At 35.9% G+C, this 27,529-nt stretch overlaps 1 pseudogene; it reads left to right on the top strand.

Annotated features, from left to right (window-relative positions):
* The first annotated feature begins 427 nt into the window (after positions 1-427).
* Positions 428-27,278, top strand: LOC131893862 (cysteine-rich secretory protein 1-like; annotated as a pseudogene).
* Positions 27,279-27,529: the final 251 nt, after the last annotated feature.

Genomic DNA, 27,529 nt, shown 5'->3' with positions numbered 1-27,529 from the left:
AGGGATCACCCAACAACAGAGAAATTGATGAGATCTACATGAGGAAACTGGACATGAGGAGAGGTAATGAAGGACAAGTGTCGGGGAAAGAGAACTTAGCAGAGCAGGAGATCCCAGCTGGATCAAGGAAGGAGAGGGAGAACAAGGAAAGAGATACCTTGCTTTGCTTATTATATGTTAAGAATTAGCCTTTTAGATCCTAATTGTCTGGCAATGGTCACCATGTGGAAACATTAAAGGCCTCTCCTCCCCCGCCTAGTTAATCTTTGTCTACTTGCTCCAGGAACTGTGATCATTGAATTTTATGATTATGACTTTTTAAGGACATTTTAATTCATCTTGGGAAAACAGTCACGTATTCGATATTTTTGAAATGCAAATATAGATGATGTAATCATTGTTGTAGGATATAAAAATAAACTCTGTGGCCCTTGGAAGAGATAGACATATATTCTCTTCTATACACTGCCTCCCAAGCACAGTATCAAATAAAATATTCCTAGAGGCTCAGAAAAGTTTCAAACTGCTGTCCAGCACAAGTTCTTTACATCGCCTGCTCCATCCACCCTTCTCCTGTCCTGATCTCTGCTGCAGCTGGTCCCCAGCATAAGTGGTGCCTGAACATCAGACCTGAAGTAGGATAAGTATTAATAAGGTGTTTCTTGTGTAGCGAGAATCCCACAAGGGTTCTGCAGACTCCCTGTCAAAGAGGTGGGCTGGGTGAGAGTGGTTAATAAGAAAGAATTAATAAAGGTCGCTGGTCATCAAATAGGACCGGGGAGAGTATATAAGAGAAAAGAAAAAATAAATATAATGGGACAGGTGGAGTCTAAGGAAAGGAGGCTTTTTGTTAATATTTTAAACATACTTGAAAAAGAAAGGAATAAAAGTTGATGACAATCAAGTTTGTGAGTGTTTAGGGTTTGTGCATGATCTTAGTCCTTGGTTTCCTGATCAAGGCTCCCTAGATATTGATAGTTGGGATAAAGTAGGAGAAGATATTAGATTGTGGTATGAATCCAATGGGCCACAAGGCATGTCTATAGATGCTTCAGCTTATTGGTCATTAATAAAAGCAGGCTGTGTTGCCTATGGAAGTTGGGATTTACCTAAATGTAAATAATCTACAGAAACCTCTCCTCAAAATAAATCAATTGCTCTTCTTTTATTTAACTGTCCATTAAGAAAGGAGGTTAGTAATGAGGAGAAAAGAGATAAGAATGGGGAGTCTTTTCAAACAGAAAGTGATGGAGAGGAAGAGCAAATTAAAAGTTTTAAGGAGGATTGGCCACCTCAGTATCTCTTTTTCAAGAGAAATCTATAGAGGCCAAAAATTGAAAATGAGCCTGTAGGTTTTCCTGCAGCAATTGAAGAAGCTGACAGATCAGGGGAACCTTTGATTAGGTGTTATCCAGTAATGTTTGATACAAATGATCAAGAGATGCCTGTGTTGGAGCTCCTTATGCAATTTTACATAGTGAGTCCATTGGTTCTTTATATATTTTTGATAATAACAATGGTTCATTTAAAATAATTTATAAACACTGTGTTCTTACTAATTGTATTCCTTCTTTATTATGATGATGATTATTAAGAAATTTTCTATTAACTTTACATACCAACAACAGATCCCCCCTCCTCCCTCTCCCCACCCCCCAGGTTTTACCCTCTACCCACCCCCCCAATCCCACTTCCTCCAAGTCAAGGTCTCCTATGGGGAATCAGCAGAGCCTGGTATATTCAGTTGAGACAGGTCCCAATTGTATTACTTCTAATATAAAAGATGAAGCTTTGGTTATATTAGGCCAACCACATTATGTTTTACTTCATGTTAATAATACTGGAGATTGGTATGCTAATCCTGGTTTACAGGTTATGAATAATGTTGTACATTCTTTGTGCAAAGGTAAATGTTGTGTGGCAACTTTAACTTTAGGAGTTACTGCATTAATTGCTATTGTAGCTAGTTTTGTTTTTTCTACTGCTGCTTTCATTAAACAAGTTCATGCAGTTCAACATGTGAATCAATTATCAAAAAATGTTTCTATTGCCATCATGATTCAGGAACACATGGATAGAGATATTCAGGAAAGACTTAATGCTTTGGAAGAAGCAGTGCTTCATATAGGAAATCAAACTCAAAATATTAAGGTTAGATTATCAATAGAATGTCACTCACAGTTGCACTGGATTTGTGTTACTCCTTTATCATACAATGTTCAGAACATTCTTGGGACAGGATTCAAGCTCACCTAAAGAGAGTTTGAGATTATTCAAACTTTTCTTAGGCTCTTCGTAATCTACCCGAAAAAATTTTTGGCTATATGTAAAGCTCATATTGATTCTTCTAAAGTGGAAGAAGTCTCAATTTCTTTCCTTAAGGCTTTAAGGGAATATACAGGTTTCACTATTGTTTGGCCATTTTTTTTATTAATTTGGGATTGATAATTTTTATCATCTTCCTTATTGTTTTTCTTTTTCCAGTCATCTTACCATGACCACCATGAGGCATTAGAACACTGTCAGTGGCATTTCAAATGGATCAACTTAAAAATAAAAAAGGGGAAGATGGTGGCTCCACTCACCATTTAGCTGAATAGAATGTATGACTGTTGTGTGGCTAAGGAGACTGCGTGACAAAGTTCCAGTTCTCATAACTTAGCTAAGGAGACTGTAGGACTGTTGTTTGGCTAGAAACTGTGTGACAAAGTCCAGTTTCTGGTTGAGTGGATACAGCTCCACTTCCTCCTTTAGTTTTATTACTTAAAAAATAAAACCATTTGTGTAGTGGATTTAGGATTCACTTACTTGTTACTTTTTGTCCTCAAAATATTGGTGGTCTGAGGTGGTCTGGGAAAGGAAATAAGATGTATAAAGATTATTGAAAAAATCAATATAAAACCTATTCATGTGAAAGTATTAATATTGATGAAATGGCTGAACAGTATGTTCTAACTAAACTGTGGAGATAGAGATGAAGACCAAGATTGGGAAAGCACAAATAACCCACAAATGAGTTTGGGAACATTTTCTGCCTATTTAGTAGTGAATATATTAGTGCTTTTATAGATTTAAAATGAAAATTTGAAAACTAAGAATCAAGAAAAATTAAATAATTTCACATTATGAGTTAATCATCAGAAGACTATAAAAATAAGAAAGACAGGAATGTTGTAGAAATTACATAGATGTACAAATTAGGATGTATATAAAGGTTTAAAAAAGATTATAGTACAATTTGATAAGAATTTTTGGTTTGCTTATTATAAGTTAAGAATTAGCCTCTTAGCCGGGTGGTGGTGGCGCACGCCTTTAATCCCAGCACTTGGGAGGCAGAGCCAGGCGGATCTCTGTGAGTTCGAGGCCAGCCTGGGCTACCAAGTGAGTTCCAGGAAAGGCACAAAGCTACACAGAGAAACCCTGTCTCAAAAAAAAAAATTAGCCTTTTAGATTCTAATTGTTTGGCAACAGTGAGCATGAGAAAACATTCAAGGCCTCTCCTCCCTCGTCTAGTCAAATTTTGTCTACCTTTCCAGGAACTGTGATCATTGAATTTTATGATTATCTTTTAAAGAATGTTTTGGTTCATTTTGGTTAAATTGTCATGTATTAGATATTTTTTGAAATGCAAATCTAGAATGATCTAATCATTCTTATAGGATATAAAAATAATCTCTGTGGCTCTGGGGTAGAGATATACGTATATTCTCTTCTATACACTGCCTCCTGAACACAGAATCAAATAAAATAATCCTAGAGGTTCTAAAAAAATTCAAGCTGTTGTCTGCTGCAACTTCTTTATATTGCCTGGTGCATCCACCCTTCTCTAGTCTGATCTCTGCTGAAGCTGCTCCCCAGCAGGGCATGGATAAGCCTTACTCATACCATAGCAGTTCTGAACAATTTGAACAGCTGGTGCTTTTTCAAAGTTGGAATTATACTGGTCTAGTAAAGTGATGGTAAATTCTCCTCTAAGACTCATGACCTAACTAGCCCTGGGTAGTTGGCTAGGTTTCTAGGACCAAGCATAATGTACCCCTTACTGAGAGATCTTTAAGTACAATTAGATGTTGTTGGTTACAGCCAACATAAGATTGCTACTATGAACCTTTGAGGATATCTTACCATGCTTGTCATTACTGTGGTTTATAGGCATAACAGCTGATTAGGACTACTGATTGCTATTCTCCACTGGCATCTTGCATACCAACTTCTAGAAGGAAGCTTTCAGATGAATGCCAGTGAGACAGAGCCCTGTAACTGAAGTATGTGGTGTCTTCAGAAACAGGGAATTACCTTTAACTTCTGGGCTGCAACAAAGGGCAACAGCAAGATGTCTATATTGTTTTAAAAGTCCCTTAGGCCAGGTGGTGGGGTAGCTGGAGAATTTCTCTCCAGCTCCCATCAAGTCCTGCCAGTCCCGGAGCCCACTTATAAAATAAACACACAGACTCTTATATTATTTAAACTGCTCGGCCATTAGCTTAGGCCTACCATTGTCTAGCTCTTACTTTTATACTAAGCCCATTTCTGTTAATCTATATGTTGCCACGTGTTCCGTGGCTTTACCTGTTGCCTCTACACGATGCTCCGTGAATGGAAGCTGGTGTCTCCTCCTCCCTGCCTTTCTCTCCTTTTGATCTCTCCTCTCTTCTAGTCCCACCTAAACTTCCTGTCTGGCTACTGGCCAATCAGTGTGAATGATATCCACAGCATGGTGGTAGCGCACACCTTTAATCCCAGCACTTGGGAGGCAGAGCCAGGTGAATTTCTGTGAGTCCAAGGCCCGGCTGGGCTACAGAGTGAGTTCCAGGAAAGGTGCAAAGCTACAGAGAGAAACCCTGTCTCAAAAACCAAAAAAAAAAAAAGTCGCTTGTACTCTCCTAACCAAAAACTCAACAGAATTTTCTAATGCCAAGTACTAGAGTTTTTGTTAATAGTCTAAAACTCTTAGAGGGAGTATTGTTACCCTCACTGGCATAATTAAGTTATATATACATACATATATGTGTATGTTTGTGTGTATATGAGTATATATCCATATGCATGTATATATACATATGCTTATATGTATTATATGTAATTTTAGAGTTTTTTTCAAACATCCTTACTGTTATTTGTCACTCCTCCCTCCTTGTCCTTCTAAACTGGCCTACTTCTCCCTCTTTTTTTCTCATTTCCTCTTGACTTAGATACTCAATAATTCAATATGCATTATTGAAAACATGTATGTGCTCAACTTTGGATATAATAAAGGGTGAGTCATGTATAAGATAAATGTCTTAACTATTCAACATTACCTTCATGATACGTTATTTTGTAACACTATAAATGTCACCCTATGGTAGATTCTATTTGTGTATCCCAAGGGGACTGTGCATCACAGTGGGAAGAAGGACTCTGAGAAGACTGTGTCCTCAACTGCTGTATGTGTTGGCCAACAGTGTTGACTTCTGGTTGTGATCAAGTGATTTCCTTGGGTCAACATGTGCCACCTTCCCAGGAAGTCTCATCATCCTGTGGAAGACATATCTATGCATTGATATTTATTGTGGCTTATTATAGTTTTAAAAATGTCTTTTCTCATCATAGATGAGAAAAATATCCATATAGCATGATTTAGTACTTCAGGTATGTATTTCTAAATGAACATATGAGCTATGCTTATATGGTTTCATTAAAAAGCCAGCTGATTGGAGTTTATCTATTCCGAAAGTAGCATTTGTTTTCTTCAGTGACCTTTATGTCCTTCCTCGCAGTTTTAAAACTAACCCCAGAAGAACTTAGGCCATAAAAATTAAGATCAAAGATTAACAAACAAGTTACAAAATGTACAAACCATGGATCTTTATTTTCTCTAAATAGTTAAAAACAGTCATCTATGCACTAAAAATACAGAAAAAGAAATATCATTTGTACTGAGGCTATCTCTACAGATTTGCAAACTGAGGGAAAATGATAGAAGGTGATTTAGTAGTATAGGCCTTAAGCCGATCTTGTATGTTGATTCAGTTATCGTTCACCAAGAGAAAGGACTTATTTCTCAATCTGGTTAATGAGCATAATTTGATGGATTAAAGAACTGTAACTATGAAAATGATTTCTTCATTATTTAGATTACATGTTTAATCCAATACATGAAATTGCTCTGGCTAACTGTAACTCAAAGATTCTTAATGAGTAAATGAGAAATGTGGTTAAACTGTGGAAGAAAGTCCACTGAATATTTATATTTTAAGAAAAATGATATTATTCTAAGATTATACATGTTAGATTGCCCCTCTGGACACGTCTTAGCTGCTGAGTAACAGAATTGTGAAATAATTTCTGTCATTTAATTATGTATTTAATTTAGTAGTGAGATTGTCTTTTGTTGCAATTATTTCTCAGTATATCAGACATTTATTGTAATGCCACAGAATCTCTGCTTAAATATATTTATTAAATGTATAATATTTTGATTAAGGGAAAAAGCAACTTGAATTTGTAACAACTATCAAAGGCAATGGTGTAGTGTAGAAGAAGTTTAGAGAGCATGTCCTAAAACACAGACATAAATAGTAAGCTCTGATGTCTTAGACCATACAAAGGGATTACCATGATGGCTTGCTACAGATAACTGGGAGATACAAACTACAAGTTGAAAGCATGAAGTCATAATGATAAAGACAAAATTGCTAACTACCTTGATTTTATCATGTCACATGGTACACATGAATTGAGTTATCATACATTATTTCATATACTTGTAAATCTAGAAAACATTTTTAAGGGATTGTCTAGAACATTAACCATTTTGATTGGAGTAAAGTAGACTTCAATTAAATGCATATTGTTCTCTAGATTTTTGAAATTTCTTGTATAGATTCATTTAACTTTCCAACTAAAAATAAGCTGTAAGCTGTAGACTCTCTGGGGTCTACAATTAGAAACATGGGTTATGAAAAATTAACATTTGCTATAATACATGTCAAAGAAGAAAAGGTCAGAAAAATAGTGAGAAATGAGTAAACAAAATTGACAAACAACAACCAAACTGAAAATCTAATGTCACTTTGATGCTTGAATTCATGAGTGTTATTTCATGAACCACAGCATCCGTCTATATCATAGCATATTTAATGATCATAAGTATTAAATTTAAGAAAATTCAAAAGGCAGGAATCATAAGCCACCAGATGTTTGCCTTCCAAGCCATTTTTATCCACTTCTCATGGATATTTCTCACAGAACAAGTTATTCCCTATCAGTTAGTAACATCAACTTATTCTCACATAATTCATAGATGTACAGAGTACTTTTATTCAGGTAAAAGGAAAAGAAGCATTCAACACAGAAAAAGAAAGACCTTGAAAATACCTGCTACATGGCAATGGATGATATGTACTCTATCATCTTATCTGAAGTAAACTAAACAGTATTTCCCCACATATACATTAAAGTGCACATCATTATAAAAATTTCACCAATGTTAATGAGAACTGAAATCTCAAGCTTGTGACAATTTGCACACCATTAAGCAGCCATCAGGGTGAGGATGGAGACTGTTCTGATCATGATCTTGACATATTCTTCCATAGAAAGCTGGAGGAGGAGACAGCATATCTGAAGGTAATGTGATTCAGGAATGTTACTTAATTACTTAGAGCTCATATTTCACTAGTACATTTATTTTTATTTATTTATTTGTTTATTTTTTGAGACAGTGTGTCTCTGTAGCTCTGGCTGTCCTGGAACTTGCTCTGTATACCTGGCTGGCCTCAAACTCACAGAGATCCACCTGCCTCTGCCTCCCGAGTGCTTGGATTATAGGTGTGTGCTATCACCACTCAGCTCTCACTTGTATATTTAAAAACTACATATGAAGAGGTGATGAAAGACAGTTAAGCAAGCTGTTAGCCTTTAATTTCTTATGGTCAAGTCTACCTTGAGCTTTAAAGATAGTCTTAAACAGTGTCTAATAGGTAAGCCTATTATTAAATACAATTCAAACATGTGTTGAGTAGATTCTCTTCTTTGATATGTCTTTTTCACATAAATCAGTGAACCTAAAGATAAATAAGAAAATGAGAAGATATTATTGAATTATGCATGATGTATTATAATGTATATGACAATACGATCCTCCAGAAATGCCTCTCAGTGTTATGTATGTACTACTTGTGATTGCATAATTTATTCTTGCTTATTTACCAAAAACTTTTCTTAACATCATTGCATAGGAAACTTGTTGTTAGTCTATCCTGCTTCATTTTTATGTTGCAGAAACAAGCTTAGAAATCACAAAAATTTGTGTGGATTCTCATACTCAAATGACAGCAATTTGTTATGTTGCTCAATATCATGTTAAACTTCATTCGACTAGAAAATAAAAGCTAATACTAAGGACCTTAAAAATACCAGAGGGCTCTGAGGTTCTTTGCCAATATACTCTGTAAAGCACTATCACATTGAATTTACAAAGGTAAAGGACACAATTATTTTCGAAATCAATATGGTCCAACAATTATTTATGGATGCTTTGGATTTTTGTGAAGATATCTTGAATTCTCTAGAGATCATGAAAAGTATAATCTAACACTTATTCTCAAAGGAATTATTTTTTAAAATTATGCGTATTTATGTATATATTTGCTTCTATGTAGAGGTATATGCATGTGAATAAAGTGTTCAGGGAGACTAGAAGGTGTCAGGTCCCTGGAGCTGGAGTTACAAGCACTAGTGAGACAAATGACATGGGTGGAAGTGAACTCACTATTGTCTGTTTGAGCATAAGTTACTCTTAACCCCTGAGTCGCCTCTGCAGCCCCATTAAAAGAGAGAAATACAGTTCTGATAAGATGCAAATGAGTTGGGTAGGAGCATCTACTGACCAATATGTAGATACATTATAACACTAGATGAGTACTCAAGAGCTAGTAAAATTCTCTAATAATTTGTTTCTGATAGCCATATACAGAGTCCCCACTTGATGTTGAAATTTCAGTTAGATGACCAACTATAAAATCTGCCATGACAGATCTTGTATCATACCTTGTTAACCAAGATGTGCTTGTACAACCAGATTATGTCAAAGCAGGACATAGGTAGAGTTCATATAGACAGTTCCAGCTCTTGTCTGTCACCACCTTTCTTCTTCCAGCAGAACAAACACTTCATTCTGCTTGGATACCAGCAGTGAGTAGCACTCTGTTATTTTAAAATGAATCTCCTGATGCCTGTGCATTTATAACTCAGCAGCAGCAATATGTTATAGTTAGCAATTGCACATCTGGACTGTTGTCAGTCCCTACTTATATTGAGTACAATTGTTTTATTTAATCTCTACAGCTAAGTATATATGATTTAAGTAGCTTATTTGTTATCCTGGAAATGCTTTTTTTACAGATTTTTCAGGATGAATTTCTTTATTCTAAAGTCAGAAATAATGTCTATGACTTTTCAAAGTAGTTATATTAGAGGTATCTTTACTAGAACTATGATTTGTGACTGCAGGGTTATTTCTGTGCACTAATGCAAATATTATTAGATTATGGATGAGACGGTAGCCTTGATGATGATTTTAAATTGTCCAACTCAATGTCATGGCTCAGAACTTGAAATAAATATGTAATTGGTGATCATCAAAATATATAACTGGCCCATAAAATACACTTAAGACAATCAGAAAACAAAACATTTCATTTTTCTGATCATAGGTGAATATACTCATGTAGCTTGTAGGTTCTTTACATGTATAAATTGTGTGTATATGACAAAGCAGTATCCCTTATAGATATTTGCATTTGTGGCAGACAGGAAATGATTCTGGAGAATCTTAGGATATTATGATACTACTTAATATCAATTGAAAGGGAATTATATGACCTTGGAGAAGATAATAATTCCAAAGGACATTTATTGACGCTTTTGTTCATGTGTCTAAATGATGTACTTGACTAGTTGACATCTGAACCTACAAAGCCTTCCAATCTGGCTAAACTTCTGATGTTGGATCAAAAGTAGTCAAAGATATGATAAATGTCAAACTGGGAGCTACTTGATAATAGACTGCTTTGTGGTAAATCTCAACCCTTGAGTGAGACAGCTCATTTTGCAAAGAGATTGGTAATTTGCAAAAGTGAGTGTCAGAAATTTCAAATATTGTAGATCAGGTACAGCTCAGAATTTCAGTGCCACTGCTTAGCAAATTCAAGGAAGCAGGGGTATTTATTCTTGGAAAATAAAAAAAGAATGCTTTTCAGGAATTGACAACACTGTTGTTCTCACAAGATATTTGTCCAGATTGTGTCCATAATGACTTCTAGCTGTTCTGTAGTATTTATGTTCTGTGCTGACTGCTTCATAGCTCAGATGAACACGACAAAGCAAACTGAGTAATGATTGAATATGACATTGGAATTTAGAAAACATTATAGTAGATACTCAGGAGAATGTGACTAGTTATCATGTAATTCTTTCAGTAAAATGCACTCGACCCAGGCACCTCTGCTGGAGTTTGATTGACATATTTCCTTGTCTATATAACCTTCTAAATCACCAGAGCCTCTGGCTCTCAGAACTGAAGGCTTTGTTGCCAGAGCCAGTACTTAGATTTAGTTGTGCTCCCAAAATTCTTATGACGCATCAGTATTAAATCTCTAACACTGATATTATTCATGTGTAAAGTTGGATATTGAGTCACAGTATCTAACTGCTAGATTTTTATGAGTTTTAAATGAAGCCCAAAGAGAGTCACATAACAAATGACATCAAACATAATCTATGCTATTTTGTGTGCCTAAATTGAAGCAAATGTCTCTTTGAAAAGTTTCATGAAAATTACATATTTATTCATTGCATCCATCTATATATGCCTTTATTAATTGTAGAATAATGAAAACTTCTTACTGGTTAGGAGATATCATTAAAAACAAGCTACAGATGCTGGCAGTTTGTCTGCATAGAAAATGCACTTGCTATTCAGGCATGGGCGCAGGAGTTTAAAATCACCTGAACTCATGTAAAAGCCAGGTGGGTATGGTTGCATGCTAATAACTTCAGTGCAGGCAGAATGTAGAGAAAGAGAATACCCAGAGCAAGCTGTGTAGCCAGATTAATTGAAATGGTGAGTTTGGGCCTCCCTGACACGTCCTGGATCAATTTATAAGGTAGGGAGCAATTGAAGACACCTAGTATCTACCTCAGGTCTCTGCATATCAGCACACATTCAAATGTGTGTGTGTGTGCGCACACATGCGTGAGTTTTACTTAATACTCTTAAGAAGAGAATGTGTTCCAATTTATTTAAATGGTTTCCCTATTGTTGAGCATGTCATTAATTTATCATATATTTACCATTATATGTGAAATATGATAATGAAGGTCTAAGATTTTCAAGGTTCCATCTTGATATTATGGACCAGAATTTGAGAAAAAAAATGTGTTAATATACTGGACACATGAGCCAAGTTAAGGATATTGATGTAAAAATGTGACCGAGTTATTTGGTAATGCACAGCTACATCTCAGCACTTGAGACTCTGAGGCAAAGTTGTAAGTTTGAAGCTAGACTGGGCTACATAGTGGAATCTTGTCTCAAAAAAAAAGAAAAACTTTTAATGAATGAATAACAAACAAACATATAATAGAGTAGGCAGAATTTAAAATATCTGACAAGGGTTTATCATATCATAGTCGTGCCTTGTCGTGGTAATAGCTGGGTGCTTTTGCTGCTCTTGAATGGACAAATGAAGAATTCCTAAATTTCTAGAATCTGAAGAGAGGACCTCTATGGATTAGAGTGTGACAGGGGAGGAGACACTAATCACTCAGAGCACTCATAGGGTGCATGCTTTGGAGAGCTTCGCTTAGGCATTTTGATTTATTCCTTATTGCACCAGTCGGCAGCAGGCTTCTTGAGTTGATTTTATTATCATTTTGATGATATAGTGTGCCCTCCTTGCTACATTGCTAGTAAATCTAGGAAATAGGTCTCATTACTTTCCCCATACGTTTTGCGCTATTCAGAACTCCATGTACTAAATATTTAAATGAAGATCTTTTTTCTATTCTTTGTTTTCTAGACATGATATTATTCCTGTTGTTGTTCCTGGCTGCTGTATTGCCCCCAACACTTCTTCTTCGAGAAGACAATGAGGTATGGGTAAGGTTTAGTTTCTTATCAGAACAATCTAGGCAACTATAAAGGCTAGGAAGCTATAGGATCACTCTTCAAAACTGTAAAAGGCTAGAGTGTGGAGTAAGTCACTTTGATCCTCAGCAATACACACACACACACACACACACACACACACACACACACACACACACACACACACACCAAAGAGTGGTTAAGTACATCTACTATGCAAACAGTAAGTATGTACGTGAGACAAATATTTATTAGTTAAAATATCTTCTTATGCTTAGACAATCTCAGATGAGGCTCAGTCACCTTCTTTAATGATGGAATGTATACTACCAGCAAAATTCCCTCCCCTTAGTTAGAAAGCTACTAAAAATTAGAAGCATTGGCGATTGCTATAACCTTCATTCTCTTCTTTGGCTTCTGCATTGAAGACTACTAGAATTCCTCAAGAGTAGGGAGTGCCAACAACTGGGAAACCTGTTTTGGAATGTAAATTATATGTCTTTTGTTACCATAATCATATTAGTAATCTGGAGACTATTATCTATGTGTTCTTTCAAGTTGTGTGCATTCCCAGTTTCTTTCCTAAAAAGATTGTATTATATGGCACTTTTGAACTAGTCTCCTTCCCTTCATCCCTTCCCCCTCTCTTCTCTCTTTGGTCTACTGATACTTCTTTATAAATTTTCAAGATCCAAGTAACAGAGAGATCCAAGCCATGTTTTATGAATGAAGGTTTCTTTGAGAGTTACCATGGAGAACTAATTCATCTCTCGGTGTCATTTATTGTTGTTATTCTTGCTTTTACTCTGTGGTGTTGTAATTATTAGGGCACATTCCAATCCAAAATAAACCATTTAACATTTTATTCTCACATTTCAGTGTTTCTAGTATGTTCTTCTGTAAATTTCTACAACTTCCTGTTAAGAAAATATAAGCACAATCTTGTCTTATGGAATTTTTAGCTACCACGGAAAGTTAGATAACAAGCAGAAAATATTAATTCCTTTCTTAGAAGCCATATATTTTGTCTTTAGAAATAAAACATCTCTAGGTAGAGTTTTCAGGTTAAAATGAAACATCTGAGTTTGGTAGTTTGGAGAGATGACTTGTGAATAAGAGCATTTACTGCTCTTGAAGACGACCCTTTGGTTTCCAGGATTCACCTCAGGTGGCTTACATCCATATGTAACGCACACTCCAGGGAATCTGAAACTCTCTTAAGTCTTCCACTGGCACTGCACTCATTACACAAACCCATATTGAACTCAAACATATACATTTAATTTTAAAAATGTTTTAGAAAATGATGCCATTCCCTTAATAAATAAACATCTGGGGACATTGTTACTTTACATTAAAATAAAATATGAGGATTTTCAAGCAATGACTTTAACATATACATCCTTTCTGCCTTAGAAATCACTAACTGTGAGAGATCTTTTCGCACAAGGCTCTCATTAGTGCCTTCAGAACATAAATCATTAGGGAAAGATGGACATGTCACAGCCACTGGCAATGCAGTGTGATTAGATCCATGGGTGCAATATCTGCAAAGTCTTGAGGGAAGTAAGACTGCAGGAAGGAGAAACAACTGATCCCAGCACTGAGATAAAACATACGTGAGAGTCAGTCCATCAATAATTATGCTGTAACATCTTGCTCTACACTATAAAACAGCACGTTTTGGAGTATGTTTGTATCGGCAAGTGGCTCTTATATCTCTGCCAACTCAATATCATTCCATCCACCTGTCCCGCACAAATGAAATATGTAAAATTAAATATCAGCATCTGAGTTAACTTAGCAGACTTATTGCAGTCCAGTGAAATGTAAAGTCAGTAATGCTCAACTATTTTCAAGAACCCATTGTCTCCAAATTGACTTGGATATTCTACTAGATAAACCTGTCTTTGGAGTGATCACAAAACTGTGTTCCATATAAAATTCTCTAATGCACACATATACTGTCTCTGGGACTACACATTATCTCACAAGCTTTCAAACTCCTGGTCATATGGCTATTCCCTCTTGGGGTCTATAACAATTATGTCTTCCTCCTTAGCACTTCTTTGCTACAGCCTAACTGAGTGTGAATGACTTAAACTTCTCTACTGTACATGGCTATCATTATAGATCTCACTTAAATCAAAATTGACATTTGTAGCCTCAGAATAGTTTTTACTTTGACATCCCGTAAATTCATTTTATTCTCAAAAATTTTATTTAAACTGTATCTAATGAAAAGGCATAGATTTTCTTAAATGTATTATCAAGGCTTAATGACTAACATTATCCTGAGTACTTTAAAAATGGCTTTCATTAACTTTAGACAACTTATTCACCTCTTTATGCAATCTTAACATACACTAACATGACTTTAATTTTATTTCCATTCAGAATATGAATTTTGAGGATTTGACAACCACTAGAGTGTCAGTCCAAGAAGAGATTGTAAACAAGCACAACCAACTGAGAAGACTGGTTTCTCCACCTGGTAGTGACTTACTAAAGATGGTGAGGGCTCACAACAGGACAGTGCATTTGGAGAGCTGTGTTTGGAGCCTGAGGATAGCATCTGGCTTCTCCTGTGTGCTTTAAGAGGCTCTGCCTCTATTCTAGCTTCTCTTTTAAAAAGTATTCATTGTTTTGTTTATGTGCATGCACGTGGATGTGTGTCCATTATATCAGAGTTGGTTCTTTACTTCTATGTCTTTAGCTGTGCAATGATCGGAGGAGATTTTATTAAATATCTTTTATAACAGTGACTCATTGGTATTATGGAGCTATATGAATTATATTTACTGAACTAAAATCAAATCTTTTGAGTTTGGTCTCCAGTGAAATGCCACTATGTTATTTTGGTTCACTCTTCTCTCTCCTAATCTAGGGTCATAACATTTCCCCGTTAAGGTCTAGTGACCTTTCAACTAAATAGTCTACTCTCTGGATCCAGAACCAACATCCTGTGTCTCTTAAGTTTATTTAATGAGGGAAAAAATGAAGCTAGGATTTCTGAGGCAACTTCTTACAGCTGTAAAAATAGTCTTAGTACTTCAACATGGTTACTGCTGCTAGCTCTACAGCAATTACTCAGCCTTTAAGGGTTTCTGTTGTGATTTCAGTAAGTCATTAGATCATAAAAAGTTTTAGTATTTTTGGTGGCCCTGGGAAGACAGACTACTTGTATTTATTTGGTACAGAAGAGGCCATATACAAGTTTGAGTAACTTTGAACATAGGTTATGAAACTAGTAAGAAGACCAATAGGGTAAAGAGATGATAGAAGGCATGGGAAGTGGAAGGAAAGAGAACATGTGTGACATCAAATGGAGGCTGTGGGTGAGAGGGCATGTATGGGAGGATGGGCAGGATCAGGAAGATGGGGGTGGAAAATATGCAAAAATAAACTTATTTATAAATGCCACCATGAATGCTGAAAATATACATGCTAACATAAAATTTAAACATATACTATATTATATATTGATTATGATTAAAATCAGAAAGTACCTACAGAAATTTTGCAAAGATCATGTGACTCTGAAGTTTGAGTTATTCTACGGCTTTTCTCCTTTTCCTTTTAGCAATGGAGCAATAGTGCCCGAGTGAATGCGCAGAGATGGGCAAACCAATGCACTTATGTACACAGTCCTCCAGAAGCCAGGACCACCAGTATGTAAACTCAAATTTACTTACAAATGAATGGAGAGTCACCTAGGAAAGCCCATCTTCTCATATTGTGCTAACAAAATGTTGTAAATGAACACGTATTCTGATACTTCCTTTTTTAAAAGTTAAATATCTCTGGGGCAGAGATGGCTCTGAAAGGCTCCACTTTGTGCTTATTGGATGTTTTATATTTTACACAAACTGTCTTTCCTGATGCCAGCTTTGTGCCTTCTCTGCTTTGAAGATTAGAAACTGATGTCTTGATGAAAATAATTACCAATTAAGGCCTTATAAAGAAATTTGAAATTAGAATCTCATTTTTATTTTAACCTATTATGGTTTTATTTATGTGTTTGTGTGTCTCTGTGTATTTATGCATGTGCGAATGTATGTAAGAATGCTCTACAGGGCAGAAGAAGGCACCAAACCCTCTGGAGCTTACAGGTTACAGGTGGTTGTTACAGTGTTGTAGTCACAGGTGGTGGTAAGCAACACTGTATGGACATTAGGAGTTAAGTTCAAGTCTGCTGAAATAGCAAGGTATACTCCTACATGATCAGCCATTTCTCTAGCACTCTGAAATTAGAATTTCTGTCTTTAACCCAATTATTAATGATGTGGCTTGTTGTGTTTCCAAGCTATCTTTTTAATCATAAAAGATATGTTTAATTTGATCAACTAATTCTTCATTTTTCCTAAGAAATATCAAATATCTTAGTATTTACATTTATTATTTCCTTCATTATTTTTGATGCAGAGGAGGCAGGTCTCACTGTATAGCCCAGGATATCTTCAAAATTCTGATCATCCAACCTCATCTTCCCAAGTAATGAGATTTTGTGTCTAAGTCACCAATGCGTGTGCACCCAGTTCTTCCTTCATTTTTTGTGAGCTCATCTTATGAATGCCTAAAAGAACATATTATGTTAAATTAAAAATAAACTATGAAACAATATTTACATAAGAAAGTGTAAAAATGATAACAAAATTAATAAATGGACCATGAGATAAAATATTTCTTGAAATATTAAAAATGATCACCTTTGGCCCAATTTGAACCTAATAAATTAATAACCTCTTTTAATGGTTTTACTTCTTAGACATTTCTAATTCAATAACATAATGAATAAAAATTAATTTAAAAGGCTGCAATATTCAGTTAAAGTGTAAAGTAATTTTTTAATTACAGAGCTTGATAAAAAAAATACTAAGTTATTTTGGGGAGTTAAAAGATGCTTTTTTCCAATTCTCTGAAGAAAATCTGGCCCATGAAGTTTTAATTTTCTAGTTAAGACATGACTGTAACGCAAATTGCTAAATGGTATTATTAATAAAAAACCCGGAGACAGGTATTGGAGTGAAAGCTGAAAGATCAGAGAGCAAGCCAGCCATGTCTTACCTCTAGGAAATCCTCAGCCAAAGAGAGGACTACTTCCTGTATACTCATGCCTATATACCTTTCTGAGCCTTTCCTTCTCACCTCTTCTCTCTACCCAGCTACATTATTTTCTCTTCCCACTCTGTTCTATCACTTCCTGTCTGTCTGTATAGACCTCTAGACTTCTATGGTTAACTAGTGTAGGGTTTAAAGGCATGTGCCACCACAATCGGCTCTGTTTCCAGTGTGGCCTTGAACTTAGAGAGATCCCGATGACTCTCTGCCTCCTGAATGCTAGGATTAAAGGCATGGGCTACCACTGCCTGGCCTCTATGTTTAACATAGTGGCTAGCTTTTCCCCTGATCCACAGATAATCTTTATTTATTAGAGCACAAATAAAATATCACAACACATGACCTATAAACTTTGAAAATATAATCCCTTCTGTTTTGTTTGCTTTGCACTTGTAGTTTTTAAAGAATGACTGTAAAGAAGACTCACACAGAACAATACTCCTAAATATGGAAAATTGTTATAGAAAATTGTTATAGAAAATCTCCTGCTCCTCTGGAGAGAAATGAAAGGAGTTCGTCTTGGTCTTCTTTAAGACTGCAAATCCACATTTGGTACACATGAGGCACAGGCTTGCACACACGTGCACACACACATACACATGTGCAGACAGGTATGCAGAATTTAATGGGTGGATGAATTACTTCGAGGAGAGAAGCTACTGAAGAAAAGACTTCTCTATCTACTTAGTGCTCATGGTGTTTAGCGCACACATGTTGAATACCTATGGCACCTGTTCAGCTAAAGGTTCATCAAGTCTGAATCATGTTTCTTATGCAATATTCAAAAGAAACTGTGAGCAGTGTCTTTAAAAAGCAGGAATTCTGTGTGCATGCATGTGTGTGTGTCCCGCTTTTTTCTTTATTCCTGTCTTTGTGAGTGTTCTGTCTTTTTCCTTAGACATAATATGTGGTGAGAATATCTTCCTGGCAAGTTACCCAGCATCATGGTCTCGTGCAATCCAAAGCTGGTACGATGAAGCCAAAGATTTCAAGTTTGGTTCAGGCCCTAATCCACCAAATGCATTAATTGGACATTATACTCAGGTAAGAAAAAGTACTGTCTCTGTAAGTACTAGGCAAAGAAATATTTTTAATTACTTGACTGATTTCAATAAAGAATTTCAGTGTAAAGAGTTTTTAATTTTCTTTTTGAGACATGGTCTCACTATGTAGTTCAGACTGGCTTTGAACTTGCTGTCTTCTTATCACATTCTCCCAACTTCAGGGAGTATAGAGAGAGTGCACAAAAACCGTACACCTTGGGGAAGATCTTGAGTGGTTGGTTGTTCATTGGTCTTGACACTCATTGGCTATTTGAGCTGCCAGCTTTCAATGGTTTATCTAATCTTTGTAAGGGAACATACTTGATTATTTTTCTAACCATAATTTCTTGACTCAAGTCGCCAAAAAAGGGTAATGGCCTATATTCTAAGACACCTTCACAGACTTTAAAAAGGCTGCGCATCTGTATGGCTCCTGAGTGAAAAGGGGAAAGACATCTCCTGCTCTTTTATTACCAAAAACCCTGACAGCTAGCTTCCTACTGGATCTACAGGCCAGTCCTCAGGCCCTTTCCTATCAAATGCAATGACTCTTTTAGCAAGAATAATAAGATTGTGGCTCCATCTTGTCCACTGTCAAAGAGGGCCTTCAAAACCTAGGAAGAGGTGATGTGTGGATCCTGCTTGGCTGGATAGAAAGGAGATGCAGATGTGGTACAGGCACAAATCAACTCCAAATCACTGGCCTGATCAGATCCTGCAGTCTGAGAAACTTGAGCTGAAACACAGCTTCAAAAGGAAACAGGATATCCAAGGCCATTGATCCACACAGAAGCACCTACCATATACAACTTCTAGGAAATCTGCTGAGTGTCAGCCTTCCATCAGGCTGAACCAGCAAGGCTTGCAGCCACTCATGATCCCTGCCCACACTTTCAGAAAAGAAGATATTCAAGATCACAGCTTAGTACCAAACTGAACAGTCTCTTCTGTGCTACTGGGAGAAAGTTCTGGTTCATCATCCAATGCCAGGGCTCTATGGACATAGGACACTTGATTTTGCAAAAGCACTTCAGAGTAGTCACCAGCAACATCTTGGTCAGTTTGATGTCTGACCAGGAATTGACCTGATATCCAGGTTACTCCCTAGCTGTTTATGGTCACATGCCTGTAGAGTTGGAAGCAGTGTCAGAGAAGTTCTATATCACACCATGGTCCTCCTGATGTCCATAGATTCTTTGATGCCTTTCATTTTGACACAAAGCTCCTTGGCCTCAGCCCAGCCTTCTGTATCCTCATCATCTTGGAAACTGTCAAAGATGACAAAGAACAAAGCTTCTCAGAGATGGGGCTGAAGCTACTCTCAGCTTCCATAAATTCCACTGAGTGCTTCCTGAAAGAGTTGCCAGACTAGCTGACCAACAGCAGCCTCTTAGGGATGTTCTAACATATGTATTTTGAATCAATCACTTAACTATGTCTATAAGGCATACAAAAAAAGTTTACTAGTGGTGTTTTTAATTTTGTATTTGTTTTTCTGCATTATTTTCCTCTCTGACATGTGCCCTGTCTTCTTCTCTGGGTATATAGATTGTTTGGAATTCATCTAACCAAATTGCATGTGGAGTTGCTAAGTGCTCTGGGGATTTATTGCAATTCTTATATGTTTGTCACTATTGTCCTCCGTAAGTATCCACTTCAAAGTTCATTTTCAACAATGACAAATGCAATTTGACATTTTAAAGTTATCGTGGTATAAAAAACAAATTAAAGATATAATTTACACAGAGGAAAATAAAAACTTCTAAATATTCCCTAGAGTTGAAACTTATTTAACTAAATCTTTGAAATGTCCATCTCATCAGGTCCATGAATTACACTTGGAAATGCTTTCCCTATCTTTAAAAATGATTTTTCTCCCTCCTCCAATGCTGTTTTCTGGACTAATGGTGACCTCATGAGGACCCAAGCATAAGGATTGTGAATTCCTATTGTCTGTTCATGCTATGTTTGTAAGCTACAAAGCAAACTTTTAATAGTAGACTAGGGGTGAACATGAGTGAGTGACACAGGTTAGTGATTGTGGTGCTTCTAATTAATTGATTCTACCCCTGATTATATAGGTTGTTGTATCTGTTTTTAAAATTTAATTGTTGAGGTGTGGTGGTGGTTCACACCTTTAATCCTAGGACTTGGGAGGCAGAGTCAGGCAATCTTTGTGAGTTTGGGGCCTGCCAGGGCAACACAGAGAACCCCTGTCTCAAAAACCCAAAAAAAGTTTTGTTTTACTTTTTTGCGAATTTCATATAGGATTACTGTATTTCCATACTTCCCTCTACTCGAAATCTTCCTACCGCACACTTCCTCACAAATTCATGATCTCAGCTTTGTTATTGTCTATGCACAAAGCCACACATGAACAAACATAGATACAGATGTAATTAAAGTATTTTTAAATACAAAATAAATTAACAGATTATGAATATATATTCATTTTTCATGGAAATTTTTTTAAAGAGCTCAAACACAGCATAGAAGGGAAGTGAATTTCTGGCTTTAAATCAAGATCTAGTGAATGAGTTTTTCAGAATTTTTTAGTAAATTCTAAGGAGAAAGATTTAAGATTTTAGCCTCTTAACTATTTGAAATATATTAAGGACCTCTCAATGTGCCTTTGAAGTTCAAGACTTAGTAAATTCTTACAGGTATAACGTAGCAACACAGGACTGTAAGATGACTCAGTGGTTAAGAATTTTTGCTGTTCTTGCAGAGGTTCCAAATTTGGTTCCCAACAACCACATCAAGTAGGTCATAACTATATTTAACTTTAGGACTAAGGACCTTTTCTGGCCTTTGTGGGTGTATGGCTGTTCACATGCATAAATAAAGCAACAAAAATTAAGCTTGGAAAAATAGCAACCAGGCTAGTCCTTGTTATGATTTTGCAGAAAGATAAAACTATTGGTTATATTCTCCCTTGGCAGCTTACATAGCATCTTCTAATACTATGAGAACTAATCTGCAGGAAAAAGGCTTCCAGGTCAATTCCAGCTCTATTTCTCCAACTCCTGTGTCTGAAGTTGTTGACGTTTTTAACAGTAGGCTCTTATCTTTGACTTGAGGGAGGCAACCAAGGGTAATAACAAAAGGTTATATTGCCCTGGACAAGGAGCTATAGGTAATCTATGGGTGTTGAGAAAGAATCAGTTTTCTTTAGAGAGGAGACTCCTGATAGGTTATCCAGTGCCAGTTTGTCAATCCTAAACACTTGTGAAGACCAAAGTCATCAAATCCTATGGAACTGGAGTTACAGACAGTTGCAAGCCACCTGAAGTGGATGCTGGGAACCAAACCCAAGTCTTCTAAAAGAGGAATATGTACTCTTAAGTGCTAGTACATCTCTCCACCTCTATTATCCTTTTAATTACAAGAAACTTATAAAGAGGATGAGGGTCTTCAATTCAAGTCTTTTAAATGATTCATTTCTAATGTTTGTGGGTTGAATAGTAGGATCTCAAAGAATTTTCAAGAGTGTTTCTGTTGACATTCAATAATACAAAGAAGGAAGCCATTGGACTCCATCCAGCTGCCTGGTCAAGTAGGCATCTGGAGCCTGGTACCTAGAAGTGTCAGAGGAGTAATGAAGAGGAGCAAGTGACAGATCTTGTACACTACTTTCTGACTTTTTCATTCTTAACATTGCTCGTACACCTAGAGCTATGTTCTGCATATAGAGGAGAGGTTCTGCTGCAAGCCATTGGGCATTGCATACACACCCCTGCCACCCTTAGTGCAATGGAGAATCTGACTTTTCTAATTTCCTGTGATGATCAGGGAAGTGATGCTCCTACTGAGGTACAGGCTTGGCAATTTCAGAATACTGAACACTTCAGATGGTTTTACAAAGTTTTTTTTCATATTAATATTCTCTTTTTGATAAGCATAGAAATCTCAAACCGACATGCTACCTTCAGAAATCCCCAAACATTCCTAAACATTAGGTCTTTCACAATTATACACTTAAATACCTAAAACTCACTACATCATCATATGGACTTCCTCCACACTATAGGAATCACAGCATATACCTGTATGTAACTTTCTCTATAGGAAATATCTCTTATACCTAAGCAGCATTCCTGTCTTAGTTATTGTTCAGGTTTATCAACAAATGCAGAGAGTGTTTCAACATTAAAACTTTTCTAAATTTTAGACTCTTATTTACTCTATTTATTTCTGAGATGATGGTTGAGGGAAAGAGTGAATGGATTAATTATCCCATTATTTCACATCTCTATCTGAATACACTTAGGAAATGTTAGGTTTTTGTACAGCATAGCTAGAGCTTTTAATAGGAATATATATATATATATATATATATATATATATGAACAATATATATTGAAACATATATGATAAAATATATGTATGAAAATATATATTGGTGATATAAGCAAACTTTAGAGTGTACAGAGAAAAATTAAAAATATTTGAATTTTGCATTTCAATTTCAGTGGTAATATTGTAAGAAGGCAATACATCCCCTACACAATAGGACAACCGTGTGCCCTTTGTCCTGATCACTGTGACGATGGACTATGCAGTAAGTTTTATTAACATACTAATATAATAATATAAAATGTCAATTTGTTTTAAGATTTAATAGCTTGGCCTTATTTTCAAGAGACAAAAATGTACTTAATGTCATTTTTGGAATTACAGATTTTTCTTTGTTTAGGATGTATGTACTTTTGACATTGAAAAACATGATACTTGGGCTGGAGAGATGGCTCAGAGGTTAAGGGCACTGTCTGCTCTTCCAAAGGTCCTGAGTTCAATTCCCAGCAACATCATGGTGGCTCCCAACCATCTATAATGAGATCTGGTGCCCTCTTCTGGCCCGCAGGGATACGTGCAGACAGAACACTGCATATGTAATAAATAAATAAATCTAAAAAAAAAAGAAAGGAAAAACATGATACTTTATGTTGTCTAAGGCAAAACCTAAAATCAGTGCATACTTGTAACTATATTATTATTATTGCTATTGGAGTCTACAGAAATATTCCTGTGGCTATAGTTCGCTAAAATTAAAAGTGATTTTTCTTATCCTCAATGACAGTAGGATCTTAAGATTGGCATTTTAAGAAGAGAAAGCAATACAAATCTAAGTGGTTGAGATAGTAGTACACAGGTCAGCCCAGAGAACTAAGAAATATATTACAATTCTTTGCCCAACAAGGAGCTTAGCACAGTAAATTCTCAAACTCCTTCAGAGCATCATTTGAATTTTTTATTACATTTTTATTTATTTGTGAATGGGTATTTGTGTCTCTCTGTGTATGTACAGACACATGCATGTGTGAAATGGCTTCTGTGTGTGATTGTGTGTTGAGGTTATAGGACAACTTGTGTGAATTGGTTCTCTCCTTCCATGATAAAGGTGTGACAGATTGACCTCAAGTGGCTGAGTGGCAAGTACTATTACCTGGATCCATCTCACTGGCCCTAGATCGTTATTTGAATCTCTTTCCATTTAGTCATCAGTTACATGATTTGCTATTTTTTAGCAATTTTTTTGTGCATTTTTAGAGTCTAAATCAAATCTATACACATTGTGAGTTCTTTAAAAATTTTAGTGTTTCATCACAGGAAAGGACTGAAATGAATGTCATAGTATCTTGTTTTTAGTATTATTATGAATACAAATACAAAGAATAAATATAATCCCAACTTTCTGGGGGCAGAGGAAGGAGCATCAGGAGTTCAAATCCAGGTTGGAATATTGATCAAACTCCAGGTTAGCCCATGTTACATAAGGAACTATAACAGCAGTTAGGTATTTATAAAAGTGGAAAATAATATCAAAATTAATATGGAAAATTCTGGTGGCAATTCGCTGGGATTTTTGTGCACTCTCCGGGGAATTACAGAATTCTTTATTGTGTGTTTGTATGGACAAAGTTCAAAGTACTGATGATATTAAGATTATAAGCTAAAAAAATTCAGAGCCAAATATCCACAGCTCTGCTGAATGTACTTTTTAAGGAGTCTGTCCTAGCAGCAACAAACAACAAATTGCAAGACTTTTAACAGAAATAGAAAGAAAATGATCTTTGTTCTTATTTTTGTAGTTTTTAAATTTACTTATTTGTGGTTTAAGCTGTTTTCAGTTTTGAAACAGGGTCTCACTACGTAACCAAAGCTAACCGAGAATTCACTATGTAGTCTAGTCTGATCCCAATCATCTGGATGTTCCTGTAATCATCTCCCACTAGTTACAGAAATTGTATCATGCAAAGAGCTCTTAGAAAAAGCATAAAGAAAGAGCCAGCTAGGAGATATAGATTCAGAACTAGTTATTTTTGTGTTGCTACGGCAAAAGTTATGAAAATGGTTTGCAGAAAGAAAAGGTAGAATAATACTTTTTTGTTAACTGTGCTTATTCAGTGCTCATGACTATGTACATGTACATGTACACAGACAAGTGTAAAGGGCAAAAAGGCCCTGTGCACACAGATAAGCACCAGGGAAGTCAGGAAAGTTAAACATAGAGCTTATCTCTTCAGTGGAATGAGATGCATATCTGCTCTTTCTGGAATGTCAGGAATTACAGGTTTTATACCTTGGTGATCTTTTGCTGTCTGATGAGATAGGCTCCACTTTATCTCCCAGAATTTGTTTTACTTTTCCTAAACTCTTTATCTGTAAATCTTCAGCATTGATGTTAGGTCATAAAACCCATTCTTATGAGTGATGTCACTTGTGCTTTACAATAGCCTAAGTGACTTTTATGTCATGTTAAGGCCTGGCCAATCTTGCAGGTGTTATGTTTACTTCAATCATCTTCCTAGGCCCTGAATCTTGGGCACTACCTCTAAGTGAATGGTACCCATTCTTATGAAAGAAGACAGATGTACTTTGTAAAGAATCCCAATGTAAATATGTCTTCAATTGCTGTGTACTTGGGACTGAGTAAATTGCTATCAAAAAAAACGTTTTCCAAAATTGTACTGGACTTAAACATGGCTGATGCAAAAAGATCTCAACCAGACTCTAGAAGTTCTGGCCCAGCACTGTTACCATAAAATCAGGCTGACTTTCATTTTTATCTCTTCATGGATCGTGATTTTTTCCCCTGCCAGCTGTAAAGCCTGCAGAGAACCACCACACAAAGTGAAAGAGGGCTAGGCATGTGCCTGTAGTGGTGCTTCTCTGGAGGTGGAATTGGCAGAGATATGTGATTGGATGGGCTAGATTCTAGCCTAGGCAACACAATGAGACTCTGTCTCAATAAACAATAACTAAAGTACAAAGGAATAAACAAGCTATTTTGAATGATTTCATAATTATGAGTTTCCAATTCTCTGAGACTGGGTGAGCTGAATGGAGGTCCATGAGCTGTCGATATACACAAAAGACATGACAAAAACTGCTAGGTCATGAATTTCAAATGAGTTTTCTTGAGTTTGTGGTCACTGCTGGACATTTGAATATAAATATTTAATAATCAGAAGAAAATGCTCTACTACCTACTTTTCCAAAACTCTGTTTACATAAAATTAGCTCCCCTGGTATGAAAAACATAATCAAAATCTAAGGCAATCATGGAGAACAGAATATTCTGCAATGATTAAATGGTCAGTATTTTCACATAAAGAGGCTGGCTATTAGGCACAGTAGCTATAAGAACATATTAATGAAACTTGATTTGCTGAGAATATAGAATTTTAATATTAGCCATATTCAAGTTTAGAAAATACTTGCATAATGACTGATATTTTAAATAGTGGGGTTCTTTTTAAATATTTACCTTTATTTTATATTTATAAGTGTTGGTGTGCATGTATGTATTTATGCATATACATTTGAACCCTATGACCATGGAGGACAGAAGAGAGCATTGGGTCCCATGGAACTGCAGTTATAGGAGGTCTTCAGCCATGATGTGGACTCTGAAAATCAAAACCAGGTTCTCTGCAAGAAGAGCAAGGACTCTTAATCACTGAGCCATCTTTCTAGCCTCTAGATAGTTTAGTTCCTCAAAGAATCACTGAAGTTAATTTTTTTCAAGCCTTTTGTGAGTGAAGAAATTCATTCATCTCAATAACATCTCATAAAGCTCTAATTTAAAGGACATTCATTCATTTGCTCAATCCCCTTCTCCCAATTCATGTTTTATTATGTCACAGTTAACAGAGGAAAATAATAACAAAGTAATGAATATCTTTGTTCTTTTTTTTTTTAGCAAGCATGAATACTTGAATATTCAGTAAATGTGAATACGAATTCTAACTGTGCAGAATTGAAGGCTTCTCTAACCTGTAACTACCCAATGGTTAAACAAGACTGTAAAGCTTCATGCAACTGTGAAGGCAAAATTCATTAAATTTCTAGTACAAATGAACAGGGCCATGTGAAGAAAGAGAACCTCCTCTACTTAGGCTGGTCACATTTCACCAGGAATTTAGAGGCATAGATACATTGAAATGATTCCAAACAGTAAACATTCCATTCTTCTGTATTGTCCCACTTAGCAGAAATAATTTACATCCAAAGTTTTAAAATAACATAATCACTAATACCTTTGGACCTTGACCTCTGAATTCTGCAACACATTTATGGAGTTGAGTCAAGCTCAAAGTTATACTGTTTGTCTGTATGACTAAGGTCACTGAAACTCTATCCAGAAAATAAGAATCAGGTTCCCAGAGCACAATGGAGTAAAGGAACAGCATATACTTCCACTGTAATTGTCAGTCATGTTTCCTATCTCTACCTAGCTAATATATCTGAAAACAATCCACATTAGCTTTCTTTGATTTCTTCCCAACATTCTCTCTTCTTCACATGTGCCAGAATTAGTAGTTCAAATTCTAAACTTCAATTTACATTTTAGTTGTTGAGTTTTTCAAGCACCTTACAAAAATGTAACTTAATGAACAAAATTAACATGTCCAGGTGATTGTGTTGACCTTGATTGTTTTAAAAATTTTAAATAAATCTTACTATTTGCATATTAATCCTTTCCTAGTATTTGTTTGAATTTCTGATTTGGAGTTTGTTTATTCTAGTATGGTATTACAATATTTATGATACCATTTACTTTATTTTTATTTACATTAGGGTTCTTAGCCTTCACAAGAGTTTGCACTAATCAGTAAACACTTCAATTAATAAGCAATAGTGGAGCCAAGTTTGATAAATATTTCTGACCCTACCCTGGCATATCCAACTTTCAGGCCTAGCCCAGATCAAATATCCACTATGCCCG

Source organism: Peromyscus eremicus, chromosome 16_21 (genome assembly GCF_949786415.1).
Source record: "Peromyscus eremicus chromosome 16_21, PerEre_H2_v1, whole genome shotgun sequence".
NCBI classification, from domain to species: Eukaryota; Metazoa; Chordata; class Mammalia; order Rodentia; family Cricetidae; genus Peromyscus; species Peromyscus eremicus.
The sequence above is the reverse complement of the archived record's forward strand: the minus strand, read 5'-3'. Positions and strand labels throughout refer to the sequence as shown.